Source organism: Protopterus annectens, chromosome 3.part0 (genome assembly GCF_019279795.1).
Source record: "Protopterus annectens isolate FY-2018-M chromosome 3.part0, PAN1.0, whole genome shotgun sequence".
Classification (NCBI taxonomy): domain Eukaryota; kingdom Metazoa; phylum Chordata; order Ceratodontiformes; family Protopteridae; genus Protopterus; species Protopterus annectens.
The window spans coordinates 930,372,807-930,389,312 of NC_056731.1; the positions used below are offsets into that span (position 1 = coordinate 930,372,807).

The following is a 16,506-nucleotide window of genomic DNA, read 5'->3' on the forward strand; positions in this document are numbered from 1 at the left end:
TATGTAATTCTACATCATCTATAACATGGCAGGCACCAACATAAGTATATGAAACAAGGCACAGACCAGCACTTGTGGCACATTCTGGAATATTTTTTCCAATCATAATGTACATTCTTAAACTGACAGAAGAATAATACAAATATAATTTAGAAACTGCTAAGACTATTACCTTTCCACATGTTCTCTTATCACTAATTGCTTATCACATTCGTATCTGTTATTTGCCTTTGCACAAACAATACTTCAATCATTATAGAACCTGTAATAAAGGCAAGAACAAACTACAATGCCATATTACTTATGTTGCTCACTGCTTCACCTAGGCAAACAATGTTTTATGATATTTCTTTGTTTATAAGAAAGCAGAACTGTGCCTTTTATTTAAACTTGCAACATACAACTGATTTAAACGTGTTTCAGGGAATGTGAGCATATTTTATGATCTAGCCTACCAAGAAATAATTCTGAAACACAGAAATCCACTTTGAAAGTTGTTCTGACACTTGCACTTTAGTATTTATCTCTTTAATTGGTAGCATATCGAGAGATTGGAATTTACGGCTTGACTGGCTTGGGTGCAAGAGACACAATCCCCTCCCTGTAAAAATGCTTTTAGATGAGTCCTTTTTTTATTTGTTCATTTTTGTGGTCATCCACTGGGGCAACAAGTCAACAGGCATCAGGAAATTAAAGTTGTTTGTGCATTATTGACCCCACACAAGATCTGAGGTCTCATAGCAAAAACACAAAAATAAATGAACCACTCAAAGAACTATAAAAACAAATTAAGCAATCCCACACAATGGCTGAGGTTGGTTATAAATTTAATAAAAAGTTTTAAATCAATAAATGAGCGCTTTTGTCTCATGAGTGAGACTTCATCAGATAACAAATTTACACAAGAAACTCAGTTTAAGTACATTTCCTGTAATAATTAACGTGTCATTCATTAATCAGCAACTATTTAACCCTTTACTAATTAAAACATTAATCAGCAACTATTTAACCCTTTACTAACTAAAACATACATATAATCTTACTAAAAATCATTATCCAAGCTCCTTGGTACTTAAAAAACATTCTATTTAGCACTTATACCTCATAAAAATTACATCATTAAAAAAAATAAATATATATATATATATATATATATATATATATATATATATACACACACATGTATAAATAGCAAAAATATGATCAAATCTCCCAATACTTTAATAAATACCATCATGTTAATCTTATACTAAGGCAGCTCTCTCCTTTAATACAGGCATAAGGAAGACAGTGTCGTTAAGCCCAGGGGGGAAGAAGCTGTTAGTCTCAAATGACATTTTAACTCCTGTTTTAATAAAATAAGCTCCCAACCCCCCCCCCCCCCAAGTTAATATTAGGTGTCAAAGTGTCTATAATACCAAACCTAAATCCACTAAAATTCACACACTTCCTGGAGTGTTTGCAGACAGCATTCATTTCTTTATTCACATTTATTTCATACAGGTGCTCGTAAATCCTTGTTCTTAAAACTCTCTCCGTCTTACCAATATAAAATGCAGAGCACTTTCACATTTTGCCAAATAAATTAACCTCTTAGAACAAAAATTTCCAATATTAAATTCCACCCTACTACCTAGATGGTTCTCTAGAAAAATAACCAACGTCGGCTATTGTTTGTTTTTATAGTTTTCATAGCAAAAAGGAAGTCTGGAAAAAATATATTTTATCCTAGACATGAGTGTTATGATGCTCACTTACCAATACGGCTGCAAGACAATATCTAGTACCACTAACTATGTAGTCAGGAACTGACATGAAATGCTAGTGGGCCTGCAAGAAAAGGAAATAGTTGTTTCCTTGGAAGGCAGCTCTCATTCCCATGGTAGAGTGGGACATGGTACATCTGTACATACATTCCAGCTCAGGATAGAGACAGGAAAAATGCATAATTCTCACAATATGGAGGAATGCATAACTCCTGTTTTGTGAAACAGCTTAAAGACTACAAATAATATGCACCATACCTTCCCTACTTGGCAAGGGAATTATGGCTGTCATGGCTAATTCTTCAGCCAATACAGGATTTTGGATCTGGTTTGAATGGCACCATGAGTGGCTTCACAAGGTCATGTAAACTGGAAAAGCTAACTTCCTGATTGGGGGTGTTCTGGTTGCTTATCCTAGAGATGCAGCACACTGGCATAAGTATTGCAAAGGCATGGAATGTAAAATATATTGAAAGGAAGATGACATGAAGCGAGCCAATTTAATCCTGAGTGTGTGGCATACAGCGGGGAATCCTAATATAGGATAAAACAAGCACATTGACTGATATAAAAGTCAGAATGTAGATGTTGAGCAGTAAAGAAGAGTAAAAGAACTATAAAGCTCTAAACTGAAAGGCAAACAAGCAAATAAACCAGCAACTCTGACAATGGAGCGTAGGTCATAAACTTAAAACAAGTAATAAAAAGGAAACATTGATACTGTTACTTGCAGATGAGTATAAGCAATGTATGTCTTCAAAGGTGAATGAGGAAAAGAAAAGTGTTGAGCTAGGCTCCTAAGGGCAGAAGATGAGAGAATTTATTTTATTTATTTATTTATTTACATTTGATTACCAGGAAAGTCCAACTGGGTAGGAGCTCATTTTCAGTGGAGGGTCGGGGAGAAAAGCTCCAAAGTATTACAGAACATTTTAAGAACAATAATTTTACAATCTTCAACAATTAGGGTAAGAGAAGATGACATAAAAGCAGTGATTTACAACCAATTTATAGGAAAGTCTGGTATTCCTGTGGAAGTTTGGAAGCCAGGATGGAAGAAAGTGATAAATATCTGGAAGGTTTGTTTAACAATATTTTAAAAGGAGAAGTACCAACATCTTGGAAGAAAGCTGTGGTGGTCTTAATACCTAAAGAAGGTAAAGACCCATTAGATCCATATTCATACAGGCCAATTCTGATTCTAAACAATGATTATAAAGTGTTTATATTTATAATGACTAAAAGAATGGCAAAAGTTATACCAAAATTGATAGATATGGATCAATGTCGTTTTGTGGAGAAGAGGCAAACATTTGACAACATAAACAGAATAGTGATGATCTAGAGGGAAACAGACTGTAAGAAAATACCACTGTTGCTGGTGAGTCGTGATGCAGAGAAAGCATTTGACAGAGTAAGCTAAGATTTTATGAGTAGGGCAATGAAAGCAATTGTATTTCCCAATAAAATAAGAAGGTTGATTAGGAGGATATCTGAGGGATCGGACACAAAAATTAAAGTGTGTGGGTTTCCTCTCTGATAAAGTTCTGTTTGAACAGAGAGACCAGTCAGGGGTACCCTCTTTTCCCCTCTGTTATTTGTGTTATATTTAGAATCACTGGCAAAGAAAATAAGGGACCCAGGAATTCAAGGATATGATTGGCATGGTAATTAAGACAGGCTTGCTTCATTTGCAGTACCTGATAAAAACCAGAAAAGGACATTTCTGTGTTGTGGAACATTTTGAGACAGTTTTCAAGACTATTTTGGAATACAAATTTAATGAAGATAAAGGCAATAGCTGTAAACTATCTACCCACACATAAATTGGTTCAGCAATACCCATATTTATTGGGACATGATAAAATGAAATATTTAGGAGAATGGATTAAAAGGGATTATACTTTGGCAGCTAAGGATACGTGGGAAAAAGACTAAACAAAAGTTAATACAAAAACTGAGAAATTGGAAGCTATGTTTTATTGATATGGATAGCAAGATACAAGCAGTGAACATGTTTTTAGTCACTTTAGTTTTATACACTGGTCAGGCATATTTTTATCAACCAGAGGAGAAATTGTGGATAGCAATTAATAAAGAGTTGAAGGGGGATGGAGAAGAGGGCAAGAGTCAAGTGAGATAAGCTGATCTTTCCAACAGAACAAAGTGATTTTGGATTACCTGATTTGAAGGAGTATTTCAGAGATACACAGATAAGGCCCCTATACATAGCACAAACAGAAAGTTATAATTCAAAGTGGAAAGGGCTGACAATGAAATGGGAGGGTCAATAAATAAAGACAGACTGGGATTTTGGTTGCAGATCTTAAAGGAGAATAACAATAACAATATAGAATATTATATTACATTCATAAAGTAGCAGAAAGTATTCTAAGAACTAAGACCACATGAGAATGGAGAAAGGAAATGTTGCCAATAGGAATGACTGCAATTAGGGGTACACAGAATAGGCAAGAGGGGGCTAGAATTTACTGGAGAAATTGACAAAGAAATCACTGTATTTGGAGCAAATAATTAGACAGATGAAGGTAATGGAATGGGAACAGGCCAATAATTCATTTGGACTGCAGGCTAGAGATTGCCCTCCCTATCAAGGATTGATATCAAAGTATAGGCAAAGAGAAAGGAATAGGGAGATCTTAAGTGAAAGACCAGCACTTGTAGAGTTTTTAGTAGAATCTAGAATAGAAGCTGCTGTTACAAAAAAAATGATTATTAGGGTATATAAAATATTGCATGATAACTATAGGAATCAATCAGAGGAGGTTAGAAAGGATTGGGAAGTGAGACTGGATAAGGAATTCATGAAGAAACAGTGGGAGGATATATGTATGTCTCCCAAATATGCAACAAAGTCTATAAGATTTAGGATCTTTACTTGGAAGCGTTTGCATGTGTATTTTTATACCCTAAGCAGACTCCAATGAAGTCTTCCTCAAATAGATTATAAATGTTGGAGAAGAAAGATGAAAAGGGGAACACATTTTTGGGGGAGTTTAATAAGTAGGCAGTCTTTAAAAATTCCCTGCAGACTACTCCGTCAGAAATACGGGGTAAGTACATTGGTGTAACTAAGGAAATGATTGTTTGAGCTGTGATACAAAATCAGAATTGCCTAGATACAGTAAAGCTTTGCTGAGTTCAGTTCTGGTGCCTGCCGAAAAGGCAATTACTACAAATGACAATCAAAGTCTTACACCAACAGCACTAGAAGTAGTGGATGTACTAACAGGGATAAAATAAAAAATGGGAATTGAGGGAACAGTACATGCAGAATAATATTTTTGAAGAGGAATGAAGTTTAAAGAAAGGCAGGAATTTAGTGAGCTATGTAATGTTGACTGGTAATGACTGCACAGAAGATTATAAGTGATGTATAATGTTTGCAACTGAAATATATCAATATGGTTTGCTTTCTTTTATATAAATGTGTTTGCCAATGTCATAAGTGACAATTCAATGAAGATGTTTCTTGTTTAAAAACAATGTTGTATGGCAATGATTTAATATTTAGACAAATGTTAGCCAGTTTACAGTGAAATTAAAGATAAATTAGTATAATGGAAACAGGAATTGCAAATATGACGTGAGAGAAAGCCAAGGGCAAGAAACTGATACAAGTAAAAAATGAGTGAGTCAAGAAAGGAGAGTAATGAGATGTAAGGTATGAATATGTAGTTGTTGACAAAGTATGAGGTTGTGCATTTTAAGGAGAAGCTTAAAAGAATGCAAAATGATGTTAATATGTGAGCAAAAGTAGCAATCGGAAACAAAATGAGACAAGAAATACAGTGAATGACTATTATGTAAACAAAGGACAAAGCTACAGCAAGAATCACTATGAACAGAAGCTCTGAGACAACAAGCCTAGACCAACAAAAAATAGCCATTCCCCTAAACAGAAACATAGCACACTAGAGTCCTTTTATTTCAGGCATGTTTGACTATTTCAAAAATGCCTTCTGTTCCTCTAAAATGTGTGCATTTGTTACTAAACTGATTATTACAGGCGCAGAGTAATAGCACATATTACAGTTACATATTTTTTAATGTCTGCAAATGCAATGCAAACACACAACTCTTATTTTGTCAGGTAAGCGAATAATGAAAATCAGTTTTTAAGAGTCCATGCTCTAAGGACCTTTGCGATACGCATTTATCATAGGTTATTTTCTTCATTGTTCCCCTTACATTATAGGCGTTGCAAGCTACGCTTTACACAGACTCCATTCTAGAAGAAAAGTACATACAGTACTATCAAACGATTTTACGAAACGATACATCTAAGGAAAATGAAAGGAAATATTTCACTTTTGATTTTAATGCCTTCTATGAACAGTGCAAGGTACTCTCATTTAATGCGTCTTCGGGGGTGTGCCCAACCTCCGTAATGTTGTATATTTTGCATTACTTATGCAATCAGTAAATGCCAATATTCAAAAATCAGGTTAGGCAGAACATGAATATCTGCTTGGCAAACATTGGTGCAGCATGACACTCCAAGCAGATAAATAACCAAGGAAACAGAAGATAATTCGAACAGGTCAGCATCAGTGACTGCCTACCTCTGTTTTATCGATATCATTAATATTATGCCCTATGCATGCAATTAATAGTATAACATAACATACACTTCCCCGGAAATAGGACAACTCGAACACAAAGCTTTACTCAGTTGAAGGCACCGCCGCTTCCCCGAGCGTTCCAATTCTCTGGAATCGGACCTTGCCGTGAGGTAACGGGTAATACTGCGCCTGCTCTGTCGTTGAGGGCGCTTAAGATGGTGGCTGAAGAACGGTGAAATACACCGACACAGCAACAGATACCCAAGACATAGAAAAATCTTGGTCTTCTTTAAATTGCTGAGATTTGGGGTAACTCCTGGTTCACCCGTATTTAATTACTGGAAGAGCTAAGGTCCAGTTCTCCTCTGTGCCCTCCTAATCAAAGTGTGAGTATTATTTTAGTTTGATATATCTTCATCAGTTTGCTGGTATTCACTTTTTTGTGCAGCTTGGGGTTACGAAATAACCGTTATGTAACATAATCATCATCTTCTATATTATTTTAAATGCTTACGTGCTTAGTTGAACCCTTGTGTTTGCACACTTCATTATACTGGATGGTGCATGTGTGACTCGTGGGGGTGGAGGGATTTCTGCTGTCTAGGACTTGGTATTTCAGTGACTTGTTTTAAGTATTTTATGAGGCTGTTTCTCAGCCATCTGTTTCCCTCCCATTCCTTTTATACGTTTCCCAGTCAGAAGAAGCCTTTAGCAGATCTTAGTAAAACAGGACTGTTCCGAACGTGTCTTTATGTATGTGTGTGTATATTTATCTAAATCTGTATCTAGATATGTATATTATATGCGTGTGTATTCATACATTCATATTTACTGTTTATATCAGCGTTAGTATGTGTGTGTAACATAAGTATATTATTTTATATCAACTGCATTATGCATATGTAGAAATATTGACATTTTTATCAGCCTGTGTATCAAGATTTTAATCAGTTTGTGTATCTGTATTAATATATTTGTCATTGAAAATATTACAGTACAAATTCAAGGGTCCTTCACTTCCTTATTCACATTGTTAACCTTTCAGATGCTTCAGGGAACATGGCCTATTTAAAGGGCAGTATGTGGGGGGTACTGATAGGATGTGAAAGACTTGTGTCTGGAGTTTGGTCATGTGAGGAAGTTAGAGAAAATGTTATTTCATGCATGATAATTATTACCGGATATCTGGACAGAACAAGCTTTATTGCTGCACATTACCCATCTATCCTGCCTTGCTGGGGCTTGTTCTGTAGAAGGTATATAATGTCCATTTTAAGCACATCCTGTTATGCGCTATTTTCCTTGTAAACCTGCAAAAAATATAAACGTACTTGGCTATAAATGCTTTAACTCATCAAAGACTTATTTTTGCTTAATATTCAAATAATTTAGAATATCTTTTAGTGTATCAGTTTATATGTTTATATGTATAACTAAGAAGTCAGGGATTGACATATCTCTGTCTCACACAAACCAGCAAATGCTTCCATAAATGGTTGTATAGCAGGAGTAAAAGTACTAGGTTTTCTAAAAACTTAATCAATCACATTCTGCTCAGGATAGATCAAAGATAATGACTTTTTCCTAGCAAAAAGTCTTAAATCCCTGACTTCTAGACATAAAATGTCTTTTTATAATTTAACATCTGAACAGGCAGCAGCTCTCTAGGAACTACAGGAAGCCCTCTCCTTGAAATACGTCCTGCTGACAAAGGTGGGTGCATCGTAATGATATTTTACCTGGAAGGTATGCGAGTACTACTTGAAGATGACAAGATATATGTTTGTTTCAGTAAACGGCAGGCTCTAGGTTTGATAGAGTACACGTTTTAGTTCATGACCTATTAATGACAGTTTGGTTCCGCATGAATTGTTTGAATACTTTTTAATGGAGCATCCATTTTTTCCAGTATTATATGGCCTGCCAAAGGTACACGAGAGTGTGTCTGAACCACTTATGTGTCCTATTGTTTCCAGCAGGGGGTAGATAGCAGAACTGCTTTCGATTTTTGTAGAGAAGAACTTTGAGACCAGTATAAGACAAAATTGAAACAGTATTAAAGGATACAAAAGATTTTCTACATTACCTTTATTCTTGGTTCGCCAGATCGGATGGGCATAGCAGTATATTTTTGTGTTGCTCTAGATGTTGTGTCCTTGTTTACTGTAATACCCAATGAAGTGGGTGTTGATAATGTGAGAATGTTTTTAAGCAAACATTTTCTGTAAACAAGATAGAATTGATTTGCATCCTGTTAGGCCTTATTTTAGAAAACAATGTATTTATATTTGGTCATGAATATTTTCTACAAAAGGTAGGTGTAGCTATGGGCACTTCATGTGCCCATAGCTACGCCAATTTGGTCGTGGTGCTTTGGGAAACTGAACAGGTTCTGAAAGATAATCCATATTCTGAATTCATCAGTTTTTACAGATGCTTAGTTGATGATGTTTTCCTTGTTTGGACGGGGACCATTGATCAATTGAATATGTTTATAGACTATCTACATGGCATGATTGATTTTTTTGAAATTTAGTTAGAACACATCTGACACTGCCATTGAATTTTTGGATGTTATAGTTAGTAGGGATCGAGAAGTCAGTTTAAAACCAAGATTTACAGGAAACCATATAGGAAAAATAATTTATTACATAAGTCTAGTATGCATCTTGGACATGTTACTAAAAATGTGTTAAAGGGACAGTTCTTGAGAGCCATGAGACTCCATAATGATGATGGAGAACTTGAAGAAGCGTTTAGCATCAAGAGTAAAGAGTTTATTGATCAAGGCTATAGTGTTAGAGATACAGAATGAAGCCTCTCTGAAGTACATCCCTTTATGAACACACAAGGTAGACCTTATTTTTCAGAGAAAATTAACAATATGGAGGGCACTTTTAGCCCCCATGACAGTGGAATAAGAGAGAATAGGATATTGTTTACATATTTGAATGATATTAATGTCACTTGTGACATAAGAAAGAACTGGCCAATTTTGATGGCTAGTTTGCAGTTAAAGAGAGTTCTTGACTCTGTACCAAAGTTTGTTTAGTTAGGAATCGCTTATCTTTGCAGTAGCAGTTATGCTATAAAAGTTGTATGCAAGTCTATTCTAATTTGTCTGAAAGGAACAACACTTTTTGTTGCCGTTCTTGTAAAACCTGTCATTTTATTAGTAGCTGTACTTACTTTATACATTCAACCATGGGTCAGGGAATAGAGTTTAAATTTTATGCGGATTGTAAAAGTAGGGATTTAGTCTATTATGCTATTTGCATAGTGTGCAATGCTTTTTATGTAGGAAAGACCAATCGTACATTAAAACAAAGGGTTCTTGAACATGTGAATGATGTTCACAAAAAGAAAAGTACTAGTGCTTTGGCTCAACATGTACAGATTTATGGTAAGGAGCATACATTTCAATTTTTGGTGTTAGAACTGCTGACCAAGAGTGTAAGGGGAGGTGACTAGAAATTCTACGGGAAAAAAAAGTTGAAATGGATCTTGCTGTTACAAGGATATGTTCCCCATGGGTTAAATGAACAGGTTTCATTGAAACCTGTTTTGAAATTTTGCATTCTGAGACATTGAGTTTAATTAGTGATTTAATTTTGTTTTGCATGCACCAAAATGTGCTAAGTTTTTTGATTTATGCATTGTGAAATGAAACACTGCAAAGAATTGCTTTATTTCATTTTAGTGGATTTATTTCCTTATAGGTTTTGATTTGTTAACAGTAATGTGATGTACCAGTTATCTTGAGAAGCGGAGTCAAGAAACTTTACCCAGATTTTTACCATCATCCAATGAATGACTGTTTTTACTTAAGTAAATTACAACAGGAAGGGTGGCTACAACTAGCAGATTATCTGAAGATCGTTTAAATTACATACTCTTTTTTACTTGAAATCATGTGGTTAATTGATGGAATTAAAAATCTCTAATTGAAGAAGTCTGATGTTCTAGACTATTTTACAGCTTAAAGTCATTTGGTTTTAAATATAACAGTTGTAAGAAAAAAAATAAGTGGTGAGGCAATCTTGAATTGGAAGTGTGGCTGTGGCTTAGAATGGTCATTACTGGTCAAGTAAGAGCAAGAGTTAAGATGAGTCACTTATGATTAAGACATTCATTTTCTGAATGATTAATGTAGTGGTAAAGAAATTAAGCCTTAGACTGTGCTGTTTACAAAGGGCAGCAGTATTGCCATTCTGAGGGCAGCTTTCAGCAGTTGTATTGATTGTTGTTTATGGACCATAGCCAGTCAGACTGTCAGTTGAATACTAGTCTGAGACAAAAATGGGTTAGTCACCTTTATTTGTTTTGTTAAGCTATATTAGTCTATATTTTCAAAGTTGCTGCTTACTCTGAACATTTTCTTTGCTTCCTATTTTTTTTAATGCAAACAAACTCTAAAACTAGATGCATACAGGACTGTTTTCTAGATTGGGATGCTTTACACCAAGTGTATTCTAGGCTAACGCTAGGGGTGTGTGTGTGTGTGTGTGTGTGTGTGTGTGTGTGTGTGTGTGTGTGTGTGTGTGTGTGTGTGTGTGGTAAGAGCAATTGGGTAACTGAAATATGACATTACATTGCAGATTGAGCACTGACGTAGGACTTATGCCCTTTCTTTCATTTACCAGCCAGCCAGTCAGCCAGCTGACATCCAGACAGAGAGACAGTTGGAGAAGTCCAAGTTGTAGATATGCTTTTTTTACATTGTAGTGGTACCATTATTGAGAGCTAGTCCCTTTATAGAGACTGAAGCATTTTTTCCATTTTCCTTGCCTATGTCACACTGATCTTATGCAGTGTGAGGGTTGGGGGTTTAAAATCGACAAAGGCATATGTACTTTATTTTGTAGAGCACTGATCACAAATGACCTATTTCAGTCTAAGGCCAAGGGGTGTGTACTTGGAGTACAAGTAAACAGACAAGTATGTTCATATGCAAAACATGAGTTGCCAGTAATAGCTGAGTATAGTGTATGTTCCTAGTAAATGTGGTGAAAGTATGCAACATGAGTTTTTGTTTAGACTTGGCAGACTGCATTTGAGATCATACTCTACAGGTTAATAATGTAATACCAGATTGTTTATTATTTGCAATGTATGTGTTACATTACAGTAGGAAGATAGTGAAGGATATTTATGAGTAATAAGCTGAAAAAGTTAGTGAAGGAGAGGTAAGAGGAATTAAGAGCACAGAGAGTAATGAGGTAAAAGGACTAAAGCTTTATTAGTAAAGGAGGAAAAAGGGAATGGATCATGCTATGCGATTGGTTGGGTGGTGTGGCGTCAGCATTTGGTACGTGTATGTGTGGAGGTGGGATTTTAGCTGTGATCGGAATGCAGGGTAAGTGGTATTGTCTTTGATTTAGACTGGGATAGAGTTCCGTAGTTTGGTTTCACAGAGAGAAGCGGCAGTCTATGCAGTGGAGTTTTAGTTTTAGGTGGGATGTAACATGGGTAGCATTTGGCTTTGGTTTCTGAGATTGAAGGAGGGTGATTATTGTACTGATTTTGCTGTTAGTGGGAGGATTATTGCTGTTGCTAAGTTTTGAAAAGTTGAGATCCTAGAAGTCCATTCTTTGCTTAACTGTCAGATAGCTAGCCCTTTCCATGATTTTGCAGTGGTGTTCCTGCTTTGGAGCAAGACTCTGCACATTTTGTTGTTGATAGTCTGTATTATAGTGGAGTTTTGCTTGAACGCTGAGGCTACTAATGGCATTCCAGTTGGGCTAATAGGATACATTTTCCTGTTACTGCACTGGTTGCCCTTGTAAGAAAGGGTGTGATTTTTTTTTTTTCTGGTGCAAAAGAGTTGTGTGTTTATCTTTATTCTTTTGTTCTTTGAGTGGATGGTAGAGCTTACTGAAAGGTCTAGCTAGATGCCTAGGTATTTGAAAGAGTCAATGTTTTTTTATGGGTGTGTGGTTGTGGTCCTTGATTTGAAGTAGAATTTGGATTTTAAGTTTTTGTTTAGTGCCAAGTAATATGACTTTTGTTTTGGTGGTGTTTATAAGGCTTTTTTTGTTACTGATCAAATGAATGAGTTTGAGGAAGTCAGATTGTACTTTCTTTTGATTTGGATTTAAGGAATGTTATGTGTGGAAAATGACCATGGGATGAGAATACATTGGTGTATGGTATTATGGGGAGGTGGGATAGAACATACAGTGGATATAAAAAGTTTACACACTCCTGTTAAAGTGCCATGTTTTTGTGATAAAAAATGAGACCACAATAAATCATTTCAAAACTTTTCCCACCTTTTAATGTGACCTGTAACCTGTACAGTTCAATTGAAAAAAAAAAAAACAAATCTGTACGCTGGTTGCATAACTTTGCACACCCTTAAACTAATACTTTGTTGTGTGTGCACACCCTTAAACTAATACTTTGTTGAAGCACCTTTTGATTTAATTACAGCATTCAGTCTTCTTGGGTACACACCTGCCATCAATTAAAGAGACTCTGATTAACCTCAAATAAAGTTCAGCTGTCCTAGTAGGATTTTCCTGACATTTACTCAGTTGCCTGCTACAGCAAAAGCCATGGTTCACAGAGAGCATACAAAGCATCAAAGGGATCTCATTGTTGAAAAGTGTCAGTCAGGAGAAGGGTAAAAAACAATTTCCACAGCATTGGATATATCACAGAACACAGTGAAGACAGTCATCTAATGGGACGACAGTGAAACCGCAAAGAACTGCACGTCCCTCCAAAAATTGTCGAAAAGATGAGACGAAAACTGTTCAGGGAGGCTGCCAAGAGACCTACAGCAGCACTGAAGGAGCTGCAGGAATTTCTGGCAAGTACTGGTTGTGTACTACATGTGACAACAGTCTCCCGTATTCTCCGTATGTCTGGACTATGGGGTAGGGTTGCAAGACGGAGGCCTTTTCTTACACAGAAGAACATCCAGGCCCAGCTAAAATTTGCAGAACAATACATCAAGTCTCCCAAAAGCATGTGGGAAAATGTGTTGGTTTTACTTTTTGGCCACAATTCCAAAACGTACATTTGGAGTCGCATCACCAAAAGAACACCATCCCCACGGTGAAGCATAGTGGTGGCAGTATCATGCTTTGGGGTTTCTGTTCTTCAGCTGGAACTAGGGCTTTAGTCAAGGTGGAGGGAATTATGAACAGTTCCAAATCACTTATGACCCAAAACCTTCTGGCGTCTGCTAGAAAGCTGAAAATGAAGAAGAATTTCACCTTTCAACATGACAGTGACCCCAAGCATACATCCAAATCAACAAAAGAATGGCTTTACCAGAAGAAAATTAAAGTTTTGAAATGGCCCAGACCTAAATCCAGTAGAAGATGTGTGGGGTGACCTGAAGAGGGCTGTGTACAAGAGATGCCCTCACAATCTGACAGATTTGGAGCGCTTTTGCAAGAAAGAGTGGACAAATATTGCCAAGTCAAGAGTGCCATGCTGATAGACTCTTACGCAAGAAGACTGAATGTTGTAATTAAATCAAAAGGTTTCAATCAATTCTAAACACAAACTTGTCTTTGCTTAGATCTTGGCTCATTAGCAACAGTACAAAAGAAGTGCCTGCTCACACCCTTGTTCTCCCCCTCCCCCTTCCCTGTTTACTACCTTAAGCCAATCCCAAAGTTAATAAATATTACCTGTGGCAGGCACCATTTTTAAAACTACAATCACTCTGCTACAGGCCCCATGAGGAGCTCAGTGTCTCTCGAGTAAGTGTTTTACAGCTGTATATGGTTATTTATGTTGAATTGTGTTAGATATCTAATATGATTTATGCTTTATTACTGGAAGTTACTATGGCGTGCTAGCATTGTGTTTGCACCAAGTTTTTAGTATAATAGTATGGTTTATTTGCACAGCTGCACCTTGTTAACTAATGTTATTCTTGTATATGTGTTGTGTGTAGACAGCTCACACTTGTGTCTATTTCTATATAATTGTGCTGTTACTGGTGGATAGAATCACATTAGAGACCCAGGACAGAGTGCTGCTCACTGTATTTTTATCTGTGACTGCATACCTGTCAGCTGAGGTCCCTTCTCACTGATGTTTTTCCAACTGGCTCAGAATCTGCATATACTAGTAGTTGATTCAAGACATATTTTCCTGTATGCAGTAGCTATTTGCTCAAGTTTGTTTTTGTAATCTTGATAATATATCTTTACCATCTGAAAAGTGCTTACTCGTCTCTGTACTCTTCTTTTGTGTACCTAACACCACTCTAAGTACTCAGCTGCTGTACCACCTTTATCTTGTATACAACCGGTGGATACATTGTTATAAGAAAAGCACAGTCCCGGTCTGAACTGTCTGCAAACACAAACAGCTAAAGTTAACTTTGAGTATGTGTCTACCTGTTTGAGCTAATATTCATTATCCCCTGGAGTGCACTCTGGTTTGGCTTGTAAGCAGCACCCCCCCCCCCACACCCCACACACACACACACACTTGTCTTCCATTTTCTCTTTTATTCCCTTCTGTTAGCAAATAGTATCCATAACTGACCAAATACTGTGTGTTTGTTAATTTAAATTGAGACCACAGTAGCCTACAGATACAAGGTTATTCTGTTTTTCCACCTGAGAAATGGTTAAGAAATGACTTACAGCTTCAGAGCAGTCCTTGGTCAATTCTAATTGTTTCTTAAACACAAACTTGTCTTTGCTTGGATCTTGGCTCATTAGCAGCAGTACAAAAGAACTGCCTGTTCACACCCTTGTTCCCCCTCCCCCTTCCCTGTTTATTACCTTAAGCCAATCCCAAAGTTAATGAATATTACCTGTGGCAGGCACCATTTTTAAAACCATAACCACCGTTTGAGCACTTTATGCTCAGCCCTGACATAAAAAATACTAAAACTGCTTGAACTGGGGCACAGCTAACTGATAGTTCATGGAAATACAGAGTACCTACCTGAGTCTCCACATTCACTATCAGATGTTCTTATACCAGTCTACTCTGTTACCTGATTGTTTCCAACCCCTTGTAAGAGCAACTAACAGGGTCCATCCCACCCACCCCCAGTGGTCCTACCTTTATTACACACACAAACCCCTCCCATCTTTCCAACAGCCAACCACGGCACTAAACCCTTACACTACCTCCTCCATCTTCCCACTACTATCCCTCCTCATCAGCTAACATGTATAAGCATACCATACCTATGCTCACTGCATGCACTCTCCTTGCATATCTTACATCCTACCAAAACTCCATCATTCTCCCACTCAACAAATACCACTGTACTACTACTCACACCACCACTCATGTCTCACAATCACTCAGCTCCCCTCCCACCAACTCAAGAACCATCCCTATGCATCCCCCACATATTCTATCAACTATATTACTCAAACAAAAAGCATCCTTACAGCTTAACATAGTAACCCTCCCACCATTCCTATTACCCCCAGAGCACAATCATAAAGTTTCCCTAATAAACAAACACATTCAAAAACTGAGAGAACTAAAAACCTCATGCATATCAAAACTATCCCTAAATGGAGACATCCACCCCAACCGTGGCCTCGCCATCTCCAACTCCACTCCTCATAATCAGACTAGAAACCACAACTTCTCCCAAATCACAGCAAATAGAAAGCCAAGTGACCTCCTTCTACTAAGCCTAAAATATTAGAAGTATGTCCAAAAAGGTCCATGAACTCCATGCCACCATAAACTTGTACTCCCCAGATATAGTCATCCTGACAAACCCGGCTAAAACGTCACATTACCAGTGAGCAAATCCTCCGTACCGGTTATGGCATACTAAGAGTAGATCGGCTAAACAAGAAAGGAGGCATAATAGCTATAATATTTAAACAGCATCTAAACATCCAGATCTTAAAATCATCAGCTCCACAAATAGGCAGTGAAGAAATAATATGTACCAACCTCAAAAATAAACCAAAATAAAACCATCAACATAATTGGATGCTACTTCTCACCTGGCCAAAACATCCCTCCACTAGAAAACCTCCTCAGCTGGACTACCCACCATCTCCCTAAAAAAACTATAATTTTAGGTGATTTCAATATTGACTGGCAATCCTGTTCTGGCAGCCATCCAACCCATCATCTAAACCTTCATGGCTTCACTCAACTAGTCCAGTCGTCAACCAGGATAAATAAAAACTCAAACAAGC

General features: G+C 36.9%; 1 protein-coding gene across 1 annotated transcript in view; it reads left to right on the forward strand.

Moving 5' to 3' along the window:
* The first annotated feature begins 6,543 nt into the window (after nucleotides 1–6,543).
* The window catches only part of LOC122796634 (adenylyl cyclase-associated protein 2-like), a 428,517-nt gene continuing 418,554 nt past the window's right edge, over nucleotides 6,544–16,506 (forward strand). Inside the window, exon 1 of the mRNA XM_044065260.1 lies at nucleotides 6,544–6,738. The gene's annotated coding sequence lies outside the window, so the exon portion shown is untranslated. The remainder of the gene's footprint in view (nucleotides 6,739–16,506) is intronic.